Source organism: Leuciscus leuciscus (genome assembly GCF_965113295.1).
Source record: "Leuciscus leuciscus genome assembly, chromosome: 12".
NCBI classification, from domain to species: Eukaryota; Metazoa; Chordata; class Actinopteri; order Cypriniformes; family Leuciscidae; genus Leuciscus; species Leuciscus leuciscus.
In genome coordinates this window covers 27,355,025-27,375,957 of record NC_138736.1, presented here as the reverse complement: position 1 = coordinate 27,375,957, position 20,933 = coordinate 27,355,025, and the positions used below count along the sequence as shown (strand labels likewise).

Below are 20,933 nucleotides of genomic sequence, written 5' to 3'. Positions count from 1 at the left end.
ATCGCCCTCGAACTCCTGTCTTGCCTGCACTCGAGACGGTGACGTGAGCTGAGCTCCTCTGAAAGTCTTCTTTCCTATTGGTTGTCGCTCGCGAAAATCGCTTCTCATTTGCATAAAGTTGAAATTTCTGAACTTTTGTCGCGCGTCTCGTGTCGCTTGACACACCCACATTCTGTCGCCAACGGTCACTGTCGCTCGTGTCGCCGGAAGTCGCCAGCGCTCCATTGAAATGAATGGGATCATGTCGCTTTGTCGCTGCGTGTCGCTGGCAGTGTGAACGGGGCTTTACTGTGTAATGAATGACAGCGCGCGCTTCTCAGCCGCTCCAGCAACGGACGCAACCAGGAAAATCGGTATGTATTTTTGCCGACAGTGGACACGCCCCCAGCGTTTGAGAGCAGAGACTGCTGCAAATTTTTTCAAGATTTTGATAGCTTATTTTATGTACTTGCCGGCTTTTTTTATATTTCAAATTTGGCTGGGTGGCTAATAACACCTTTTTCTGTGGTGTGACAAACTCAGAACACATACTTAATTTTGACTTTACAGGGACTTTAAGGGCTATTTAGTTTGTTTAATAAAATAACAAATTGTAATCTGGCGCTATAAAGAAAATCAAATTAAATGTACTTGACCTTCAAGGGGGGCGGGGTGAGCCGTTAGGAGGGCGGGGCGCCCCCTTATATAATGGTAGGGGAAACACTGAGATTTATCTCATATTGGATGCATTTGGTTAAGAATTAACTCTGTAGTAAAGCGTCAGCTTCAGCGCGCGCAGCTCAAACGGCAGTGCACGACTAATGACTACTGGGACTGTAATATTACATAACATTATAAAGAGAACAATATTGTAATAAAACATTGTGAATTATTTGGGTTTAGTTGCTGTGTCGCGTTGCTCCAGGAAGAGTGCGTCCACAACATGAGTAGTTATGTTGTTCACTTGTGCATGAATTTGCGTCATTTTGTGCAGATATAATTTGTAATATGTCTATTTTGAATATATCGGATTAATCTCATATAGGATGCGTTTCTTTTAGATAAATAATGTGCTAGCAAAGTGCTCCAGTTTAACGGTAGCAGATTCATTCAGCGCGTGCAGTTGTTCCAGGACGAGCGCGTCCACAACAGTCACACATTCTAAGCGCATATGAGGCGGCGTTGGTGACACGTTGTATTAGTAGTTATATTTGATTATTAAATAATTTAATTATCAATCACATCGAAACATTTTACAATCCTACTAGCCCTTTATTTATATTTAAAACCATTCTAATTGATTTGGTGAGGAACATAGCGTTTTGAGCAGCATTTGCAGACCCTGTCATGCTGTCATAGCCACTGCAGTAGACGCATATCGCAGTATTAAGGCTAACGATTAATCGATTAATTGATCGTTAATTTAAACGACGATCGATCATGGAAATTTGTGAAAATTGACATCCCTAATACAGGGTTTTTCCTGGCTGAAAATGAGGCGGAGGTGGCAAAATCCGATAGCTCGGTACCTCTAGAAAATTTTGTACATTTTAAAGATAAATGCATTAATCTGGTGCATCTTTTTATGTATAATGACCACTAGAAGGTGAAAAACCCCCCCACTTTTTACAAGCATGTATTTATTTATTTTTAGGTATTTTAATAATCAGATAATTTGATTTTATTTACAGTTCATAGGGGGCCATGAAATTACAAAACAGTACTAGTAAATTACGTGACTGCTACTTGTGATAGCTTATTTTATAAAAACGGCAGAAGAATTTCGGCTATTGCCTAAGTCAGGCTGGCTCTATGGATATATTTTAAGTAACCTAACTAGTTTGAGAGCCGAAGCTTAAGAAAAACAGAATCGGTACCTGGCTGTGACAAGTGAAGGCACTTCGATGCTGCAGAGAAGGTGCTTCTTGACTTTCGTGCGTCTGTGGAGGTTGTGATAACTGACAGGTGATGTTGAAAAGGGGGAGGGGCAGGGGCTCGTGCGCTTTCGCAGAAATTTACCTTGCTCCGTTTGAGACAAGCACGTTTAGGTGCTTAAAGCCCTGCATTTCAGCCCGAGCCCGACGTGCCAATATTATTATTATTATTGACTTATTTATGCCCCTAGGGCCGGGCTTCGGGCCAATTCTCACGTCATAATTCACATGCGGGCCGGGCCTCAGGCTTTTTTTGGGTTATCCTTCTTTTTATATTTTTAGACATTAATAAAAAAAATATGAGAAGCTGACGACGACGATAGAAAAACAAACATAGAAAGACATTTCATAACCTCATAACTTTCATAATCTTATAATTACACAGTGACATATGACTGACATGACAGTCTCATGCACGCACGCACACACACACACACACACACATACGCACGCACGCACACACACACAGAAGGTTTCCCATCAGCGCGACCCACGATTCACCTCATGTGCAAATAATGGAGAATATTAAGAGAAAAAATCGCAGATGGCCAACTTAAAACGCAGCGGGAAGAGTGATAGAAGAGAGGAGGACTGGGTTAAAACCTTAGGCTACACTGTGGATGCTATTCTTTTTCTCCACGATGCTCTGTAAAAGAATGCTCTAACTTTTCATTTCATTGGACTTTATTTTCGTTTAACTGTTGGAAACTACGGATGCTTTTCGTTTGATTGGACTTTTATTTTCGTTTAACTGTTGGAAACTACTGGAAAAAAGAATAGCCATGTTCTGTCGTGCATTTTTGAGGTAAGATAACCTGCAAGTTTATTTAATTTAATTGGTTTAGATAGGCTATTGCTCCTTTCGTTTGCGAGCGCTGGTTCGAGCAGCCTGAGCCTGCCTCAGTATTTCAAAAAAAGTTGCTTTACTCACTGTGGTTTAATAAATAATCATTTGTTAAATTAACTGTCTGTGTGATATGCTTGAAGTGTTTTATAGCCTATCTATGGATTGTAGCCAAGTAAAGTAGCCTATTAGCGTTGATTTGAGAGGCTAAATTGATCAAACATGTTGTAGGCTATACTCGCTGTCGGTTCGGCTGCTTGGTCGTCATTTAAAAAAAAAAATGCTCCAAAACATTTGTCTAAATTAACATGATAAAGAAATGAAAAGAAACATAACTAACAAAACTGACCTATTTTAATGGCTGCAAATAGGGCAGGCTGCCGCTGTGTAATAATAATAATTAAAAAAACGGACTCGAGTCGGACTCGGGCTGATAATTCTGATGAGCTGTCGGACTTGTGCTTGAGCGTCTCGGGCCAGGGCCGGGCTCGTGCTTATTCTGATGCAGTCGAAATGCGCAGAATGGTTTGAGAATGGAATGGAACCCGGCCGTGAATCCGCTGCGGAATCGTGTCGGTGGAAAAGAGGTATCTAATCATGTGATTCCGTCTTGAGTTTTTGTCGACAGACGGAGGCGGCCCGAAATTTGACGGAGGCGGCCGCCTCATAATTCTCTATGCAGGAAAAACCCTGCTAATATATATATATATATCAGGGTTCCCGCGGGGTCTTGAAAAGTCTTAGAAAGTCTAAAATTCTGAACTTTAAATTTAAGGCCTTAAAATGTCTTAAAAACGGCCAGATTTTCATCCGTGGTCTTAAATTTCATTTAGTCAGGTCTAAAAAAGGTCTCGCCAACAGGCCGTTCACATATCGCATCTTTTGCGCGCTCAAGGTCGTTCAAATGTAGGCGCGCGCGCGCTCATAATTGAAGCGACGCACTCGTTTTTTTCCAGGCGCAGCGAGATTAAAAAAATCTCAACTCTTCAGAATGCCGCAAACACACCGCAGGTCATGTGACAAGAACCAACCAATCAGCTTCGCCCCTTTCCGTAACAACATTGAAAGCTCACTCAGCTCATGCAATATTTTTGATTAGGCTAATGTCACGTCGCCATAAGGGGCCGTTCACTTCACATGCAAATATTTTAAATGTGGGCGTGCGGCAAACACCCGTAGTGTGCGGGTGTTTGCCGCACGCCCACATTTAAAATATTTGCATGTGAAGTGAACGGCCCCTTATGGCGACGTGACATTAGCCTAATCAAAAATATTTCCATTTGCTCTTTCCTTGTCAACAAGTGGATTCAGAGCCATCACATTAGCAGCACCGCCGGTCGCCATGTTTCAGTGTTTTTAGGTGTGTAAGTGAATGTCGTGATATTACTGATCATGTGAAGATTTTGCAGCGGCGCTACATTGTAGTACCTACATTGTAGGGGAAACACTGATTGATATATATATAATATATATATATATATATATATATATATATATATATATATATATACATAGTGTTTCCCCTACAATGTATTAAGCAGCGGCGCAGCGCCGCTGGATTTTCAGCGCCGCTGCAAAATCTACACATGATCAGTAATATCACGACATTCACTTACACACCTAAAAACACTGAAACATGGCGACCGGCGGCGCTGCTAATATGATGGCTCTGAATCCACTTGTTGACAAGGAAAGAGCAAATGGAAATATTTTTGATTAGGCTAATGTCACGTTGCCATAAGGGGTCGTTCACTTCACATTCACGTTCACATGCAAATATTTCAAATGTGGGCGCGCGGCAAGCGCGCTCGTATAGAAGCGACGCGGTGCGCTCTTCAGGCGCGCCTCTCTTCATGGTTCATGTGAGTGTGTGTCGGCGCACTGCGCTCTCTGCTCAATGTTCCGCTCCGTCTTTGCGCTGCGCGTTCTGCTCCTTAACAGCCCAAATGCTCCAATCATGTTGGCTACCGATCACGCACTGGAAAAGCAAAGTCCGCTCAAATAACGTGAAATTTCTCAGTAGTAGACTTCTGTTTGCTGAGCTGGTATAGCCATGCCGGGCAACAATGGTAAAATTACCTGCTCTGATCACATGCTCTGGTAATAATAGCTACTTTATTTTGATAATTAGTCAGTTGCATAGAACTGAATGAAGAATAATATATTGGTGTTTTATATTTTAATATAGGGTTATTTTCTGTCCAATTTGTGTGGACATTTTTCTTTTTTTCCCCTTTTTTGTGTGTTGTTCAATTTAATTAGTGATTCTACATTTAAATATGGATGATTACAAGTTTGGGGGAAATGCGATGAATTGCGATTAATCACAGCAAATTGTGCGATTAATTAGTTAATTTTTTTAAAATCGATTCCCAGACGTAATATATATATATAATTAAATTTTTTATTTATTTTATTTTATTTTTATTATACATATTGCCCGTTTCTTACATTTGAGCCCCTGCCCCTGATGAACTCTTTGCACGTCCCTGGAGGTTAGTGGCTTTGCAAGCTAGTCACCTTTTAAACTAATGAAAAGTTTCATTTGGATTTTAATGTTCAAAATGTCTACAGGATCAAATAAATGAAAGTACTGGTTACATGATGATGTATCTAAGTGCTAAAGTGTGTTACAGAAAAAAAGATCAGTAGTGCAGGTAAGGTGGAAAGAGTTTCATTTTTCCACTATCAATTTCTACCTTACAGCTGAAAATTAACTATAAAACTATTAACTATAAAACAAATAACAATAATCCTGTCCTAATCCTGTTTGTGACCAGTTCAAGGTACGTGCTTCAATAATCATGCCTTCTGTTGATGGTATGTCAAATTTGTATGTCTCAAAATGTCCATTTCTATCCACAAAACTTGCCAGAAATCATGGTTTAAGGGACCCCCCGCGAGCGGCTTGGTAACAACCTCCGGCACGTAACAGCACCGCTGCTGGAAAAATGTATAGGGGAAACACTGATATATATATATACACACACACACACACACACACACACACACACACACACACACACACACACATATATACACACACACACACATATACATACATATATATATATATATATATATATATAATGTATATGTGTGTGTGTGTGTGTGTATATATATATATATATATATATATATATATATATATATATAAAAAACAATTTTGCCAGATGACTTGAATAGCTCTTTTATTAAGGGAGTGGATCTGCATAGAAAATAAATAAATGATATAAGCATAGACAAATACAATAGAAGAAAGATACAATAACCAGTGCTTTGTTTTTCAGGTAAATCTAACAGTATTCTGGTATAGAAATTGAATAATCAAATGCAAAATAAGTCTTCACTGTATAAATGAAATGTAACTTGAATAATTACGTAAGCTTGTAATTTGGTAAGGCTTTGACATTGTGGAAAATAGAATAACAGAAACAAAATGTATTAGCCTTTTACCCGTTATTATCAATCTAAATGAATCTACTGCGAAATATAAGAGCTTGTTAACTCAAACGTGAGATTTTACTGGGACGTCACGTTTATTGAAATGTGAGCTGCGCTAACGTTACGCCTGTAAAACAAAATAAAATAGGCCTAGGCTACTTGATTGATTAATTAATTTATTTTAAATTGGATATATCTCTGCTATTCTGAATTAACCGTACAGTTTAATGTTTTCGCCTGCAGAACAAATTTGTATAAAAACGAATAGCATACTAATAAAAAAAATCATATAAAGGATAAATGATGTTTGACAGGGAATGCATCTCAAGGTCGCATACACAGACTCATGTTGCCGTTGGAGCGGTCAGCACTGAACAACAGGCAAATAAAATATTACGCTAATTAAAGTTACAAAAGTTGAAAAAAGGTATGACGCCTACCTACGTCTTTCCGTGGTTGAACCAAAAATTCTTCTGATGTTTATTCATGTTTATTTGATGCTATCAATGAACTAGAAGGATAATTGTGAGAGATAATTGTGTATGTGTCCGTGCACTATATCAGGGCTCAACCTAAAAAAAAATCCCAGATCAGATTTTTGCTGGCCCCTTCTATATTTTTACTGGCCCTGAAAGAAATATAAGGTAAAGCACTTTTCCATTAAACTGTATTTATTGTATACATTAGGATTAATCAATACAGCAAAGGGAGTACAGGAATTAAGAGAGCCCCTGGAGACATGCAAAAATAACCAAATTGTCATTGTAACTATGAATGGTTATTGCAGTATGTATTATTTGTCCTGCAATGAACATAGGCTCGCCAACACAGAGAGAATGTGGTTTTCACAGGGATCCATTTTATTAAGAGATTCCACTTTTCCTCCTTTCTTCCCCTTAACCCCTCCCTTTTCTCCCTCAGCGGTCCATTTTATTCACTGGACCTCCTTTTTTTGTAAGTAAGAGTTTTGCATACTTACTTACCAAAAATGCTAAAAAAATAAACGTGTGAGCGTGTTATAGGCTATATGTCATGTTATGGCTATATGTCATGTTATAGCCAGATATGACGACGCTACTGCAACACGCATCACCGCAGGTGAGCATGTATTCGTTAAGCCAACGTGCAAACTATCGCAAATCAAAGTTAAAAAGTAAGTTGCAGACTCTTAACACACAATCATCATCATTAAAAGTAAAGAAACGAAATGATCTTACCAAGGCTGTTGCCGCTCTTTCTCTTTGAATTTTAGCTGATGATCAATAAAATGCAGCTCATTTCTGTTGCTTTCGGTGACGTGCACGCCATTAAATCTGCATATAGTGTGGGAATTGAAGATCGGATTTATATCCGTTTCTCATATCAGCCTCGTAGTTCTTTGACATTTTAACATGTTATAAATAACCTTAAGTAACATTGACACTCTTCGCGCCACTGTGTATGACGTTTGCTGTTTGTTTTGCTGATGGACAATCAACTAGCCGACATACTCTTTTACTGGCCCCGGGCCATTGCTTATGTCGAGCCCTGACTATATGAGAGGCAGCTCTTTGCACGCTTTGTGCAGCTCAGAAAACAGCGCGCATGCAGACGTGTCCTTTCTTTTCTATTCCTAATCCTACTAACTAGCCTATAAAAATAATTTCGTTCATGTTCAGTGTTTCCCCTACAATGTATTAAGCAGCGGCGGGGATTTTCAGCGCCGCTGCAAAAATCTTCACATGATCAGTAATATCACGACATTCACTTAAAAACACTGAAACATGGCGACCGGCGGCACTGCTAATGCGATGGCTCTGAATCCACTTGTTGACAAGAAAGGAGGAAAGAGCCACAAATGGAAATATTTTGATTAGGCTAATGTCACGTTGCCATAAGGGGCCGTTCACATGCAAATATTTCAAATGTGGGCGCGCGGCAAGCGCGCTCATAATAGAAGCGACGCGGCGCGCTCGTTTTCTCTGCGCGCCTCTGTTCATGGTTGCATAGCAATGACAGACGCCACGGGAGAGCGAGCAAGCCTGTGGAAAGGAGAAGTCTATGGGGTCGCTGTGTCCATTTTTTTACTGTCTATGGAAAATATGCCGTCCCGCCCCTCCGTGTTCGGCGATCAGGTTTCATTCTCGCGCAGCTTGTTTAGTAACTTTACGTGCGGGTCTTTTCTGCTCCGTGTTTGCGCCGCGCTCTCCGTTCCGTGTGTGTGTGTGTGTGTGTGTGTCGGCGCACGGCGCTCTCTGCTCAATGTTCCGCTCCTTGTTTTTGCTGCGGGTTCTGCTCTGTGGTTCACGGCCTAAACGCTCCAGTCATATACCGATCACGCACTGGAAAAGCAAAGTCCGCTCAAATAACGTGAAATTTCTCAGTAGTAGACTTCTGTTTGCTGAGCTGGAATAGCCATGCTGGGCAACAATGGTAAAATGACCTGCTCTGGTAATAATAGCTTTGTATGACTGTAACGTTACTTTATTTTGATAATTAGTCAAAAAATAAATCTGTTAAATCTGAGTATGTTGCATAGAACTGAATGAAGAATAATATATTGATGTTTTATATTTTAATATAGGGCTATTTTATGTCCAATTTGTGTGGACATTTTTCTTTTTTTCCCCTTTTTTGTGTGTTGTTTAATTTAATTAGTGATTCTACATTTAAATATTGATGATTACAAGTTTGGGGGAAATGCGATTAATTGTGATTAATCACAGCAAATTGTGCGTTTTTAATTATTTAATTTTTTTTAATCGATTCCCAGCCGTAATATATATATAAATTTGTATGTCTCAATGTCCATTTCTATCCACAAAACTTGCCAGAAGTCATGGTTTAAGGGGTTATTAAAAAAAAAAAAATCTTCCGGGGGTGCATGCCCCCGGACCCCCCGCGAGTGGCTTGGTAACAACCTCCGGCACGTAACAGCACCGCTGCTGGAAACATTTATAGGGGAAACACTGATGTTATTGCATGTGAATAAATGTGTATAACTATAGGGCTATGTGAGAAATGCCTTTTTTAAATATATATATATTGACGATTATCGTCTGGAGACAGACTTTTATCATTTACATCGCGATACTTGCGAGACATCGTCGCTATACTATAATATCGTCATATTACCCAGCCCTAATGGACGTGACACAAAAAAACGGATGAAGAAGGGTTGGCTCTCCACAGAACATAAAATATTCTTTTTATTTTATTTTTTGATTTCGCATTTATGAGGAAAAAACAATGTTACGGACGTGACTGCTCTGAAAGCGTTACTAGAAGACTGCTTTATAACTTTCACAGAGACCTCAAACAGGCATTTAAAACACCAAATATTAAGGACTGGCGTATCAAGCAAAATACTATTCGATGATTGTTCGAAAATCGTACCGCTCCCCCCACATGCTTATATGTGCCCCCACGTAAGACTGCGTTCGCTCAAATCCCGCTCCGACATTAAATTTATTTTTTACTGTAGGCTAATAGGCCTGCGTGTTGTAGCCTAGTCATTAAATAAAACGATTTAGTTTCATGTTTACATTTTTTTTTTTTTACAAAAATCCATCTATGTTGATTATATGAAAAGTGAAAAGCATGAGTAAGATCATAAGATGCGCAATATATCGAGAGACAAATGGAGTGGGCAGACATGATTTTGACCACTTCATTAAGTTTGTTTTTGTTGAAAGCCTTTCTTTAAAGTGAATTTTGTTTTGCATTAATTGTATCTTAACCCTAAAACCACAAGTTACATAGTTTTTGTCTTTTTTGGGGCATATTAAGAGATTTTTTTCATCAAATCCTTTTATCATTTATCACAGCCTGGTCTGTCTTGAGTATGCTGGTCACGTGATTTGCTTCAAGTTTTTTGTGATCAATTAGGCTACGTTCACACTGCAGGGCTTAATGCTCAATTCCGATTTTTTGAAAAAATTTGATTTTTTTGCAAGGCCGTTCACATTTCCAATTAAATGCGACCTTTTGTGATCTCCTGTGTGAACGTGAAATGACCCAGAAGTGACTCGCATGCGCAGAAGAGTACTCAACGGTCAACAACGTCACTTTTTGTTTGCGGAAGTAGCTAAACTTTAACTGTGATTCTCTCTCTCTCTCACACACACACACACACACACACACACACACACGAGCGCGCGCAGCGACCGTTACACAAGAGCCAGACAGCAGCCGCTGACCTATCTAATATCAGATTCAGCACAAATAAGTTAACATAACGTATATATAATGGCCGTGGGCTTTTTTTTTATTTTTTTTTATTAACGGGCTCGTCGAGGTCGACCCGTTCGGCAGATTTACCTCAGCTCGACGAATATGCAGTCCGTTTTCAAACCGACGACTACTTCAACGCAGGATTATGACGTTTTTCGCGTATCAATGACGTGCGGGTCGGATAAATGCGACCTGGCCGTTCAGACTGAAGTCGCATTTGAAAAGATCGGATATGTATCGGATTTGGGACCACATACCCAAGTGGCCTGGGTCGCATTTGAAAAGATCGGATCTGTGTCGTTCAGACTGTCATGAAAAGATCAGATACAGGTCGCATAGGGGCAAAAAAATCGGAATTGGGTCGTTTCAGCCTGCAGTGTGAACGTAGCCTTAAGGCGGCCGCACACCGGACGCGCAACTCAGCGCCGCGTCGCGCCACGTCTAGGACAATTCTCACCTGAAATTCCGATAACATCAGCAATTTTCTGATTTCTGTAAATAAATATAAAACTAAATGTATATTGCAGCACATGGTGAAGTCCGTATATACATTAACTACGATTTGAGACACATAAATGTAAATTTAATGTAAAACTATGTAAATGGCGCTCTGTGGCGCGGCAGGATTTTGAACACGGTCCTGAGCCGCCGCGGACAGACGCCGAAAGGCGCCGCCGGTGTGTGTACTCTCATAGAGAATAATGTGTTCGAATTTAAAAGACGTAGCGCTGCGCGGCGCGCCGCCGAGCTGCGCGTCCGGTGTGCGACCCCCCTTAAGTCAGCCTGACCTAAATCCAACATGGCTACCGGTGGTGCAGGACATTCAGATTTTGAGGGAAGTAAATGTATATTATACTTTTCTTCTGGAAAAATAATAATAATACTGCTAACATTTATTGTGAACATTGTCTTAAAGTGCTGAAGAAGAAAATTAATTCATATGTTGTTCCTGTTATTTAGCACGTTTTGAAAAGTATGTGACTCCTGTGTTACGTTGCCTGTTTAGGGTATAAAAAAGGGATTAACCCTAATTTTGACCATCTTTGTATTTTGAGGTAATTTTATTTTATTTATATTTTATTTATTTTTTACAAATTATAAAATGTACAGGTTAAACTGATATTAGTATGTCTAGGTGACTATCTTAGTATTTTTAACTGGATATTTTCTTTCAGGGCTTCCCACCTAGCTCATTTTACGGTAGAAGGAATGAGAGTAGAGAAAAGAGGATGCAAGTTATAGAGCAGATACCAGAAAACTCTTCAGATTCTGAGACAAGTGATAAAACCCACAAAATTGTTTTCAAAACTTCCATGAGAAATAAAATGGAAGGCCCTCAAAGAAAAGGAGGATAATACTCACCAAATGAATCCAAAGACAAGCAACATCAGAATGGCGAGTGACATTCAGTACCCGTTTACTGTTTAGTTTTTTTATTCAAAATGTTTATTTCTGAGAATCTGTTTATTTCTACCCTTGGAAAATGTTAGTGACAATTAGGGCTGGGTGATATGGCCAAAAAAATTCTCAATTTTTTTTTATATCAGTCGATATCGATAATTGACCCTTCGCTAAGCCACGCCTGAAAACCGACACTATAACTAGGCGCGGGAGGTCTGGCAAGCTTTCGAGCGAGGGAAACATGCTGAAGCGTTGTGCGTATGGATTGTGCAAATCTGATACCCGGTATCCTAAAAGTTTGGACGGGGGTGGAATTTTTTCCCTTCCCGAAACCTAAAACCCAAGGGGAGAAATGCCGGGATGACAGGATAAACAAAAACACCTACGTTTGCGCCACGACGTGTGAGCAGTAGCCTGGCGCGCTAAAAATATAAGCGGGAGAATGTTATCATTGCAAAGTGGTCAGGCTAATGTCTTGTTTATTCCACAAGATTTATGGATAAGCTGTTTAATTTATAATATTATATTTTCAAATTTCACTCACCCTGCTGTGCATGCACATAGCTGTTCCTCAATTTGTGTGTTTCCCATTTGAATGGTCAGCGTACGAGGCGGCTGCTGCTTGCGCTGGGACCTAACTTATAGGCTTTAGCTTCAATTTTGATTAAATTATTCTCTAATCGGTTTCATATTATGTCGTGGATATATCCCTCGAATGCATACTGCAGTCCCTTTTGTCTTGCTCTCTCAGATATTTCACCTGTTCGCCCAAAATTACGAATTATCTCCTTGGGAATGTCTTGACACCGGTGCATTCATACTGTAATAGACGTGCCAGGCACGAAAGCTTGTCAGGCGTAGCAACAGTAACTAAGGAGGCCGGGGCTTAGCGAAGGGTTAATTATCACGATAAATGTCAAATCTTTATTTCTTTCAAGTTTAAAGGCAGATTTTTGCTCCTAAGTGAAAGTTGTAGAAACCAGACTGAAAAGCGACAAATCGACTGTATCGTTGCGCAGTGTTTCTCCTGTTTGTCAGCGCTGTTTCATCTGCCTTTAAACTGGTTTAAATCACTGAGACATGGTGTTCTTCGCTGAATTCAAGCACTTCTCACCGGATCTCATGACCGAGACCGATTAGAGTAAACGCATCTGCTCTAGTGAGCTCGTGCTGCGCTGTCGTTTGGACTTGAGCCGAGTGGATAAATGGTCTGTGTGGCGCGCGGTTCAAATGAGTTTCTTCCACTTTTGGCGCATAAACATTAGCGAACATTTAGGGAACTCTTGATATTGTTTTATCGAGAGAAATTATACCGTGATAATTATCATTATCGTTTTATCGCCCAGCCCTAACATTATTAGGGCTGGACCCGAATATTTGAATATTCGTTCGGTGGGTTGGTATTCGATTTGAAAATTTGACATTCGAATATTGTTTTCGTTTTTTTTGCACACCTGGGATCCCCCGCGAAACAGTTCTCATTCGCGCTTGAATAAGGCCGGCGAGACACTGGCTGCGTGGCGTGTCCGTTTTTATTTCGTCTCCCATGTTAACAGGTTGGAGTTTGCACACTGCCTGCATGAGACGCGTCTCAGGCGCGGCTCGAGCCACGCGGAAAATAGAACCGCATGCTAGAAATAGAACCGACGCCTAAAAGTGTTCCAGCAATGGGAGTGTTCTCTGGCTAGAGCGCAGAACAGCGGAGTTTGTATGGACAGAAGTGCATGCCTGAGCTTGTGTTTTGGGTTAAGCTGCGTTGCTTTGACGACATTGTGGAAAATAGAATAATAGAAACAAATTGCCCTTTGCCTTTTGCCAAAATGCAAAATTAGCCTTTTTACCCGTTATTATCAATCTAAATTAATCTTGTTTTTAATTTAACTTAATTTAGTTTTTCTTTATTTAAATTAAGTTTTTTTCTTTATTTAAATTTCGTTTTTCTTTATTTAAATCTACCCTTTACTGTGTCAGTAATTTGTTAGTCAGAAAAATATTAGACTACCTTAAAAGTATTGCTAAATTTAACAGACCTGTGTGTGTGCGTTTTATAGCACTAGTGCAGTGTCCGTTCTCGGAGCATATAAGCCCAGCCCGCGTTAGGTACGCCGCTTCCCGCTCGCGCTGTTCTGTAGTTTACTAAAAGTTTATTAATTCTGAATGTGTCGCGTCTCGCGTGTCCATCTATATTGCACCAAATGCGACACTGCACTCCCTTGTGAAGTCGATTGGATGAACAGTTAATAAAAATGCAAACGGACATACCGACACAGAGATTCCCGCCTTTATTCGAGAGAAGAATATGTTCAGCCCCTCTCTCCGAAGCTTCGAATATTCGATGTTCATTACTACCGAAGCTTCGAAGCTCAAAAAATGGTATTCGGACCAGCCTAAACATTATTTATAATAAGTTTATTTGATTCACAGCTTATATAGTGTTTTGACCTCGACAAACCAACTGCATTTTACCGCAAACTTACGACTAGTTAACTTTCTAAAGAAGGCGCATTCGCTTGTTTGCTAAGGGTCACATTAACACACTGACAACATTGTATTCAGAATATAAAATATTTTTTATAGCACTTTTTAATGTGTGATTGTGTAAAGGTGTTCACGAGATACCAACCTTTCGCCATCTTCTCTGCACCAAATTAGGCTTGTGCCGATGGACGATATAATCTTTTTTTTGGGGGGTCCTTGAGATGTTTTGACATGCCCTAACATTTGTGCTTTTTTCAGTTGCTTATAAACATATTAACCCCCTGAGGTCTACGGTATCGCCGGCGATACCAGCTCGCTTTTTTTTTATTAGTGTAAAAGAAACTCATAAATACTCTGTTGACTTTGATTTTCCATAGGAGTTTCATACATCAATCGATTCTGTTAAATGTGTATTATTTTTGTGTATACTCACAATAAAAACAAAGTGTTGTGCTTTTTGCCAAATAAAGAAAAATAAACACGAAGCGAGTTCTGCCTTCTCTCTGCCAGTGAAGTCCATTCTGAAACGCGTCCGAAAATTAACAATAACTCAGCGAATACTCAGTCAAACAGACATACAGACAGACAGGCATGAAGCTTGAATTCTCTTCTTTTAAATGAAGTCATTTATATAAAAAAACAATTATTCTCATCTTGTGAAATCTGTATTAAAAGAGAGCGATTCCAGTCGAGCTCATCTCATCTCATTACGTTATAATCGGCCCCGCCCACGGAGAGCGCGCGCTATTCAAACGCAAATGGCTGAGGCAATCCTGTGAACGCCCCCATCAGCTCGAGAAAACACACACGTTTATTTAGATCATTGTTTACACCGTCTTGCAGCGCTGTGAGGAATAATACTAATCGAAAATGTCCCTCAGAAGTGCGGGTATATCGAGGAGCGAGCTGAGGAATACAAGTAAGTTTTTTCCTTCTCACGTGAATTTCTTCACGTGGGTTTCTGTTTATGAATGAATAAACGCCATGAATGCGCGCTGTTTACCACAGCTGGCAAAGACAGTTTAAATTTAAATCGCGTGTGTGAATGAATGATGATGTTTTAGCAAACTGTATTGCTATACTGAGATAAGTAAACATCGACTGAATGTTGAAATAAAATGTAGGCTATTTGTATAAGCAACGTATTAAACTGCAAATTAACAATATGCCCTAATATTTCATGAAAACAACGTTACAGTCAGACGAAATATGAAAGACAACATTTTGTTTAGTAGATTTGGGTACAGTTTTTACTGTAGAATATACTGCCACATCAAATAAGCTTTTGTTTAGCCATTTCTATATATAAAATACGATTTTTGTCAAAAATAAAGTCATCAACTAAGATGTTAGCTGTTCCAATGTTGGTTATATTCAAACTAATGAATACATAGATAAAATGTAGGGCCTATAATCATTTTTTTTTACAAAGAAAGAGTACACTTGAAATATTGTTGAAATTGTAATTATTGTTGTAATTGTAACCATTTTAATAAAATAGCAAAACATATTTACAAGATAGATGTAAGCAAAATCTTAAATGGTCAATATAAGTCTTCTTCTAAATATATCTTTTGTCCTTTCATTGTGGCTCAGTCAGTGTCACATCTGAGTGAATGGCTCATCATTATGCAGAGTGGGTGTATTCTAAGGTGTAAACCACTCCTCGTTCACGCCCCCTCGCATATTGGCTTTCCAAGCAAAACCTGTTTTACATCAATTTAAATCAATGTATGGTTTTATGTGAACGATAAAGCAAGACTATTTTCACATAATTTTGAAGAAAAAACTATAGGCGACGACATCCATAAGTCAAAAGTCTTATTGCCACATATTTAGTATGTGTTTTGTGGTCTTATTTCAAAAATTTTAATTTTTAGTTTTTTCGATAACCACGCATAAACATTATTCTCTCAAAAATGAAAACATGTACATACATGTGGCTCACATATTATTGTAGTCCTGTTTGTGCTATATAGAGTGAATTTACACCTTTGCCATTAATATGTTTATAAGCAACTGAAAAAAGCACAAATGTCAGGGCATGTCAGAACACCCCCAGGGCCCAAAAAAACGCTCAGACTCCAGAGGGTTAATGGCAAAGGTGTCATTACACTCTATTTAGCACAAACAGGGCTACCATAATATGTGAGCAACATGTATGTACATGTTTGTATTTTTGAGAGAATGTTTATGCATGGTTCTTGAAAAAACTAAAAATTAAAGTTTCTGAAATAAGGCCACAAAACACATACTAAATATGTGTCCACAAGACTTATGTCTAATGAATGTTGTCCCCTAGAGTTCTTGCTTCAAAATGATCTGAAAATCATCCTGCCTAATCATTCACATAAAACAATACATTGATTTAAACTTTGTAAGACACGTTTTGTTTGGAAAGGCAATATGCGTGGGGGCGTGAATGATCATGAATAATGCTGTGATTCACACCTAAGACAATAACCCGTATAATGAGCTGCATAATGAGCCTTTCATTCAGGTGTCACTGGGTACCACAAGTTAAGAATGTGAGGACTTATTTTGTGTGCATGCAAATTGTATAAGATCCAAGGTAAACATTTCTAGTAACTATGCAGTTAATTCTCATACTGTATTTTCAAAAAGTTTTGGAATATATCCTTTCCCCAAATGTGTCACTAATAAAAAAACAATAAATAATTTAATGAGAAGGCTTACATTGACCTATTAAGATGTTGCTTACATCTACCTTGTAAATGTTTTTTTTGCTATTTTATTCAAAAGTTTTCACATGTAAATCAACAACAATTACAATTTTAACTATTTCAAGTGTAATCTTTCTTTGTAAAAAGTATACATTTTATCATACGCATTTCAAAGTTAATGATTCATTAGTTTGAATATTGGAACAAACACTATAATAACATCTTAGTTGATAATTCAATATGCCTACTTTATTTTTGACAAAACATCACATACTTTAAATATATATTTAACATATGAGCAGAAATTGGTGAACAAAAGGTTATTAAATGTGTACTGTGTTTTTTACAGTAAAAACTTTATAATCTATCCAAAACTAATCAACGAAATCTTGTCTAAACATTCATATTTCATCTGTAACATATAGTTTTTATGATATATTAGCATAGAATGTTAATTTGCAGTTTACAGACCTGCCAACCAAATGCGGATACGCATTTTGACCTCAAAGTAAACTGGTATGACTTTTCACTCTAAACTAGGCAAAAACCTGGTGACGCCTCTGTGCACGCGCAGTTCTCAAATCAAGCAACAGCAAAAGTGGAGTTCAACCAATCATAGCGCTGGGTTTCCCCAAATAGCAAGCGGGGATGATTGACAGATGCTGTGGACTAACATAATATTGTACTTAAACGTGAAATAAAAATAAATAAATGGACAGCGCTAACTAACGCTCTTATGCCTAATGTAGTGAGTGTTCAAGCTACGGAGAAAACGAAATAAAGTTTGAATTTGTCATGCTTTGTTCCGATCAGAGCATGTGAGCGGAGAGCGCATTTCTGAATATTCCGCTCCCTCGCTCATTCCGCTCAGGGTCGTTCGCTCAACACAGAATGGCCTGCTGGTTCGAAAATATGTGGAATAAGGGCTGCCTCCGACTACATTATTATATTATTATTATTATTTTTTTTATTTTTTTTTTGTCAACTAGTAGTAGTTCATTTAAGCCGTCAGTGGACAAATCGCCCCTTTATATTCATTTAGTTAATTATAACGCATAAAGCTTGCCACAACGAACCGGAAAAATTATGAATGTGTCAAAAATAGCAAGGAGACATTTAATTGTTTATTAATAAACTGGTGTTTTCTGTGTCGCTGCAAAGATGTTGGCGATGCAGACTCGCCATGAACGCCAGAGAGAAATATGCACATTTCATATGGATAACATAATCAGAGAGTAGCCTGTTTGTTTTCGTTTTGAATAGTTTTGTTTAAAAGTAGACATTTCAAGCTTTCTATAATAGCCTATATTTCTCAAATCTGTGAGGCACAAGCTGAGTTTCGGCGCCCTCCATTTTTAGCCTTTTCGGATTTGCTTGTTTTCTTTTCACTTCTAAGCAGTATTGACCTTTATAAATTCAGTTACACAAACTCACAATTAAGCTTTTTTATTTAAACTGTTAATATATTCAGCAAAGCACATTCAAAATTCAGCCAAACCTTAAACAAATCTCTGGCCAAAAATAACAGTAACATGAAGGTAACAGTTACAAGGTAGGATTGATGAATGTTAAATTAAAGATTAAATGCAGCCATGCTGCAGGGAGACAGAAACATTGAAACAACGATATGTGCCTGACAAAGCCAACATATTACAGCCTAAAAGTACAGTGTTAACCCATCATCATCAGTGACCCCTCCATGTAAGCAAAAAAAGATAAATTACTGACATTTACAAATACAATGCACATTAGCTTATCTTTTATTATTATTAATTATTAATTATATTATTAATATTATTAATAGTAAAAGACCTGGGTGTTATACTCGATTGCAACCTGTCTTTTGAAAATCATATTTCATATGTTACAAAAACAGCCTTTTTCCACCTTTGAAACATTGCTAAGCTACGTAATATGCTATCAGTTTCTGATGCAGAAAAGTTAGTTCATGCATTCATGACCTCGAGACTGGATTACTGTAATGCCTTATTAGCTGGTTGTCCTGCATCCTCAATAAACAAGCTACAGTTAGTCCAAAATGCCGCCGCTAGAGTTCTTACGAGATCAAGAAAATATGATCATATAACACCGATTTTATCATCACTGCATTGGTTACCTATAAAGTTCCGTATTAATTACAAGGTATTGCTACTGACTTATAAAGCCCTAAACGGCTTAGCTCCAGTCTATTTAACGGATCTTCTATCGCCCTATAATCCATCGCGCTCTTTAAGATCACTAAATTCAAGGCTTTTGGTCATACCTAGGATATCCAGAACCACCAAAGGAGGGAGAGCATTTTCACATTTGGCTCCAAAACTCTGGAATAGTCTTCCTGATACTGTTCGTTGCTCAGACTCGCTCTCCCAGTTTAAAACTAGATTAAAGTCGCATCTCTTCAGCCAGGCATTCATATAATCCCACAGTTCAAACTACAATCCGGCCTCTAGCTCATAAATGCCAGAGGAGAACTGGCCCCCGACTGAGCCTGGGTTCTCCCAAGGTTTTTTTTTTCACCATTAGGTCACCTGATGGAGTTTTAGGACACCATTAGGTCACTTGATGGAGTTTTTCGGTTCCTTGCCACTGTTGCCTTTGGCTTGCTCAGTTGGGGATATTTTGGGGATATTTAATTTAATTTTATCAATCAATAAATTCCTCTTGAAACAAACTTTGTTGTATTATTTAAATTTAATACTGTGAAGCTGCTTTGATACAATCTGTATTGTGAAAAGCGCTATACAAATAAACTTGACTTGACTTGACTTAATAGTAAAATTCGGTCCGATTTTCCCGTGGCGTCTGTCGTTGCTATGCAACCATGCACTGCGCTCAGTCTCCACAACGACAAAAGTTTTAGTAGCTAATAGATTTCCACCACCGAAAAACACTTGCTGTCGCTCTGCTAAAATATTTATTTACGGAGAAGAGAAAAACACCCGTAGTGTTTGTGGTGCACCCCCATCATTTATGTTGACTTGGCTTTCAATGTTGTTACGGAAAGGGTGAAGTTGATATGTTGGTTCTTGTCACATGAACTACGGTGCACTTGCGGCATTCTGAAAAGGTGAGGTGTTTTCATCTCGCTGCGCCTGGAAAAAATGAGCGCGTCGCTTCAATTATTTCGCCTACATTTGAAATAACGAACTTGAGCGTGCAAAAGACACGACATGTGAACGGCCCCTTGACGAGCTCGTTTCGAAAAAAAAATTCCTTACGCGGGAACGTAAGGACGTATGGTTACTAGGCAACATGTTTAACAATGCCATTTGGCCACGGTTTAGGTAGAGACCGTTCTACGTTTGTTGTTTTAAACGTAAAAAATTAGAAGGAAGTAAAAAAAAATGTGTGTATTTAATGTCAACAAAATATATGCAGATTCCGCGCATATAAGTGAATTCCATTTTCATGTGTAAATTCCGTGATTCCGTCCGGCGTTTTCCGCATCACGGAAATCATAGGGCCCTAGATAACTGATAAGCGCGGATCTGGAGAAACGGGCGTTTATTTATTCATTCTCAATGTTAAGAAACGTAGCCTACATGTGTTACGTTATTGTGTTGTTAATAACTAAAGTACCTATTTATGTTAGGCTACATATTTATTTTGTATGGATACAATATTGTTTCATATGGATTACAAAGTAGGCTACCGTTGTCTCAGTGCTGTGCGAGCTCTCTCACACAAACAGAGAGAGAAGATAATTGTAAAATGAAAATTGACGGGCTTAGTTTACATTTTGTTCTTGCTTTGTTTTTTCTGTCAAAATGTCAAAGCGTTTTTTATTATACATTCGTCTTTTAAAAATTCGTTAAATGACGTACGCTTTACCGTTAACAGCCCTCATGTAGGATTCGTCTTATTCAAACTTATAGGCTACTTGATATTCTTTTTAGAATAAGTGATTCGTTTTGCTATTATTGGGTCATGTGACAGGACTATTCATTGTCAACTGTT

General features: G+C 38.6%; 1 protein-coding gene and 1 long non-coding RNA gene across 4 annotated transcripts in view; one reads left to right on the top strand and one right to left on the bottom strand.

Annotated features, from left to right (window-relative positions):
* Positions 1 to 20,933, top strand: part of dazl (deleted in azoospermia-like) — a 71,067-nt gene that overhangs the window by 12,154 nt on the left and 37,980 nt on the right. The gene's annotated exons all lie outside the window — the stretch shown is intronic.
* LOC309510809 lies at positions 3,856 to 9,150 on the bottom strand. Its single transcript, XR_014210440.1, has 3 exons — positions 8,653 to 9,150; positions 4,522 to 4,867; positions 3,856 to 3,888 (listed from the first exon to the last, which is right to left on the bottom strand). It is a non-coding gene; the product is annotated as an uncharacterized lncRNA (long non-coding RNA).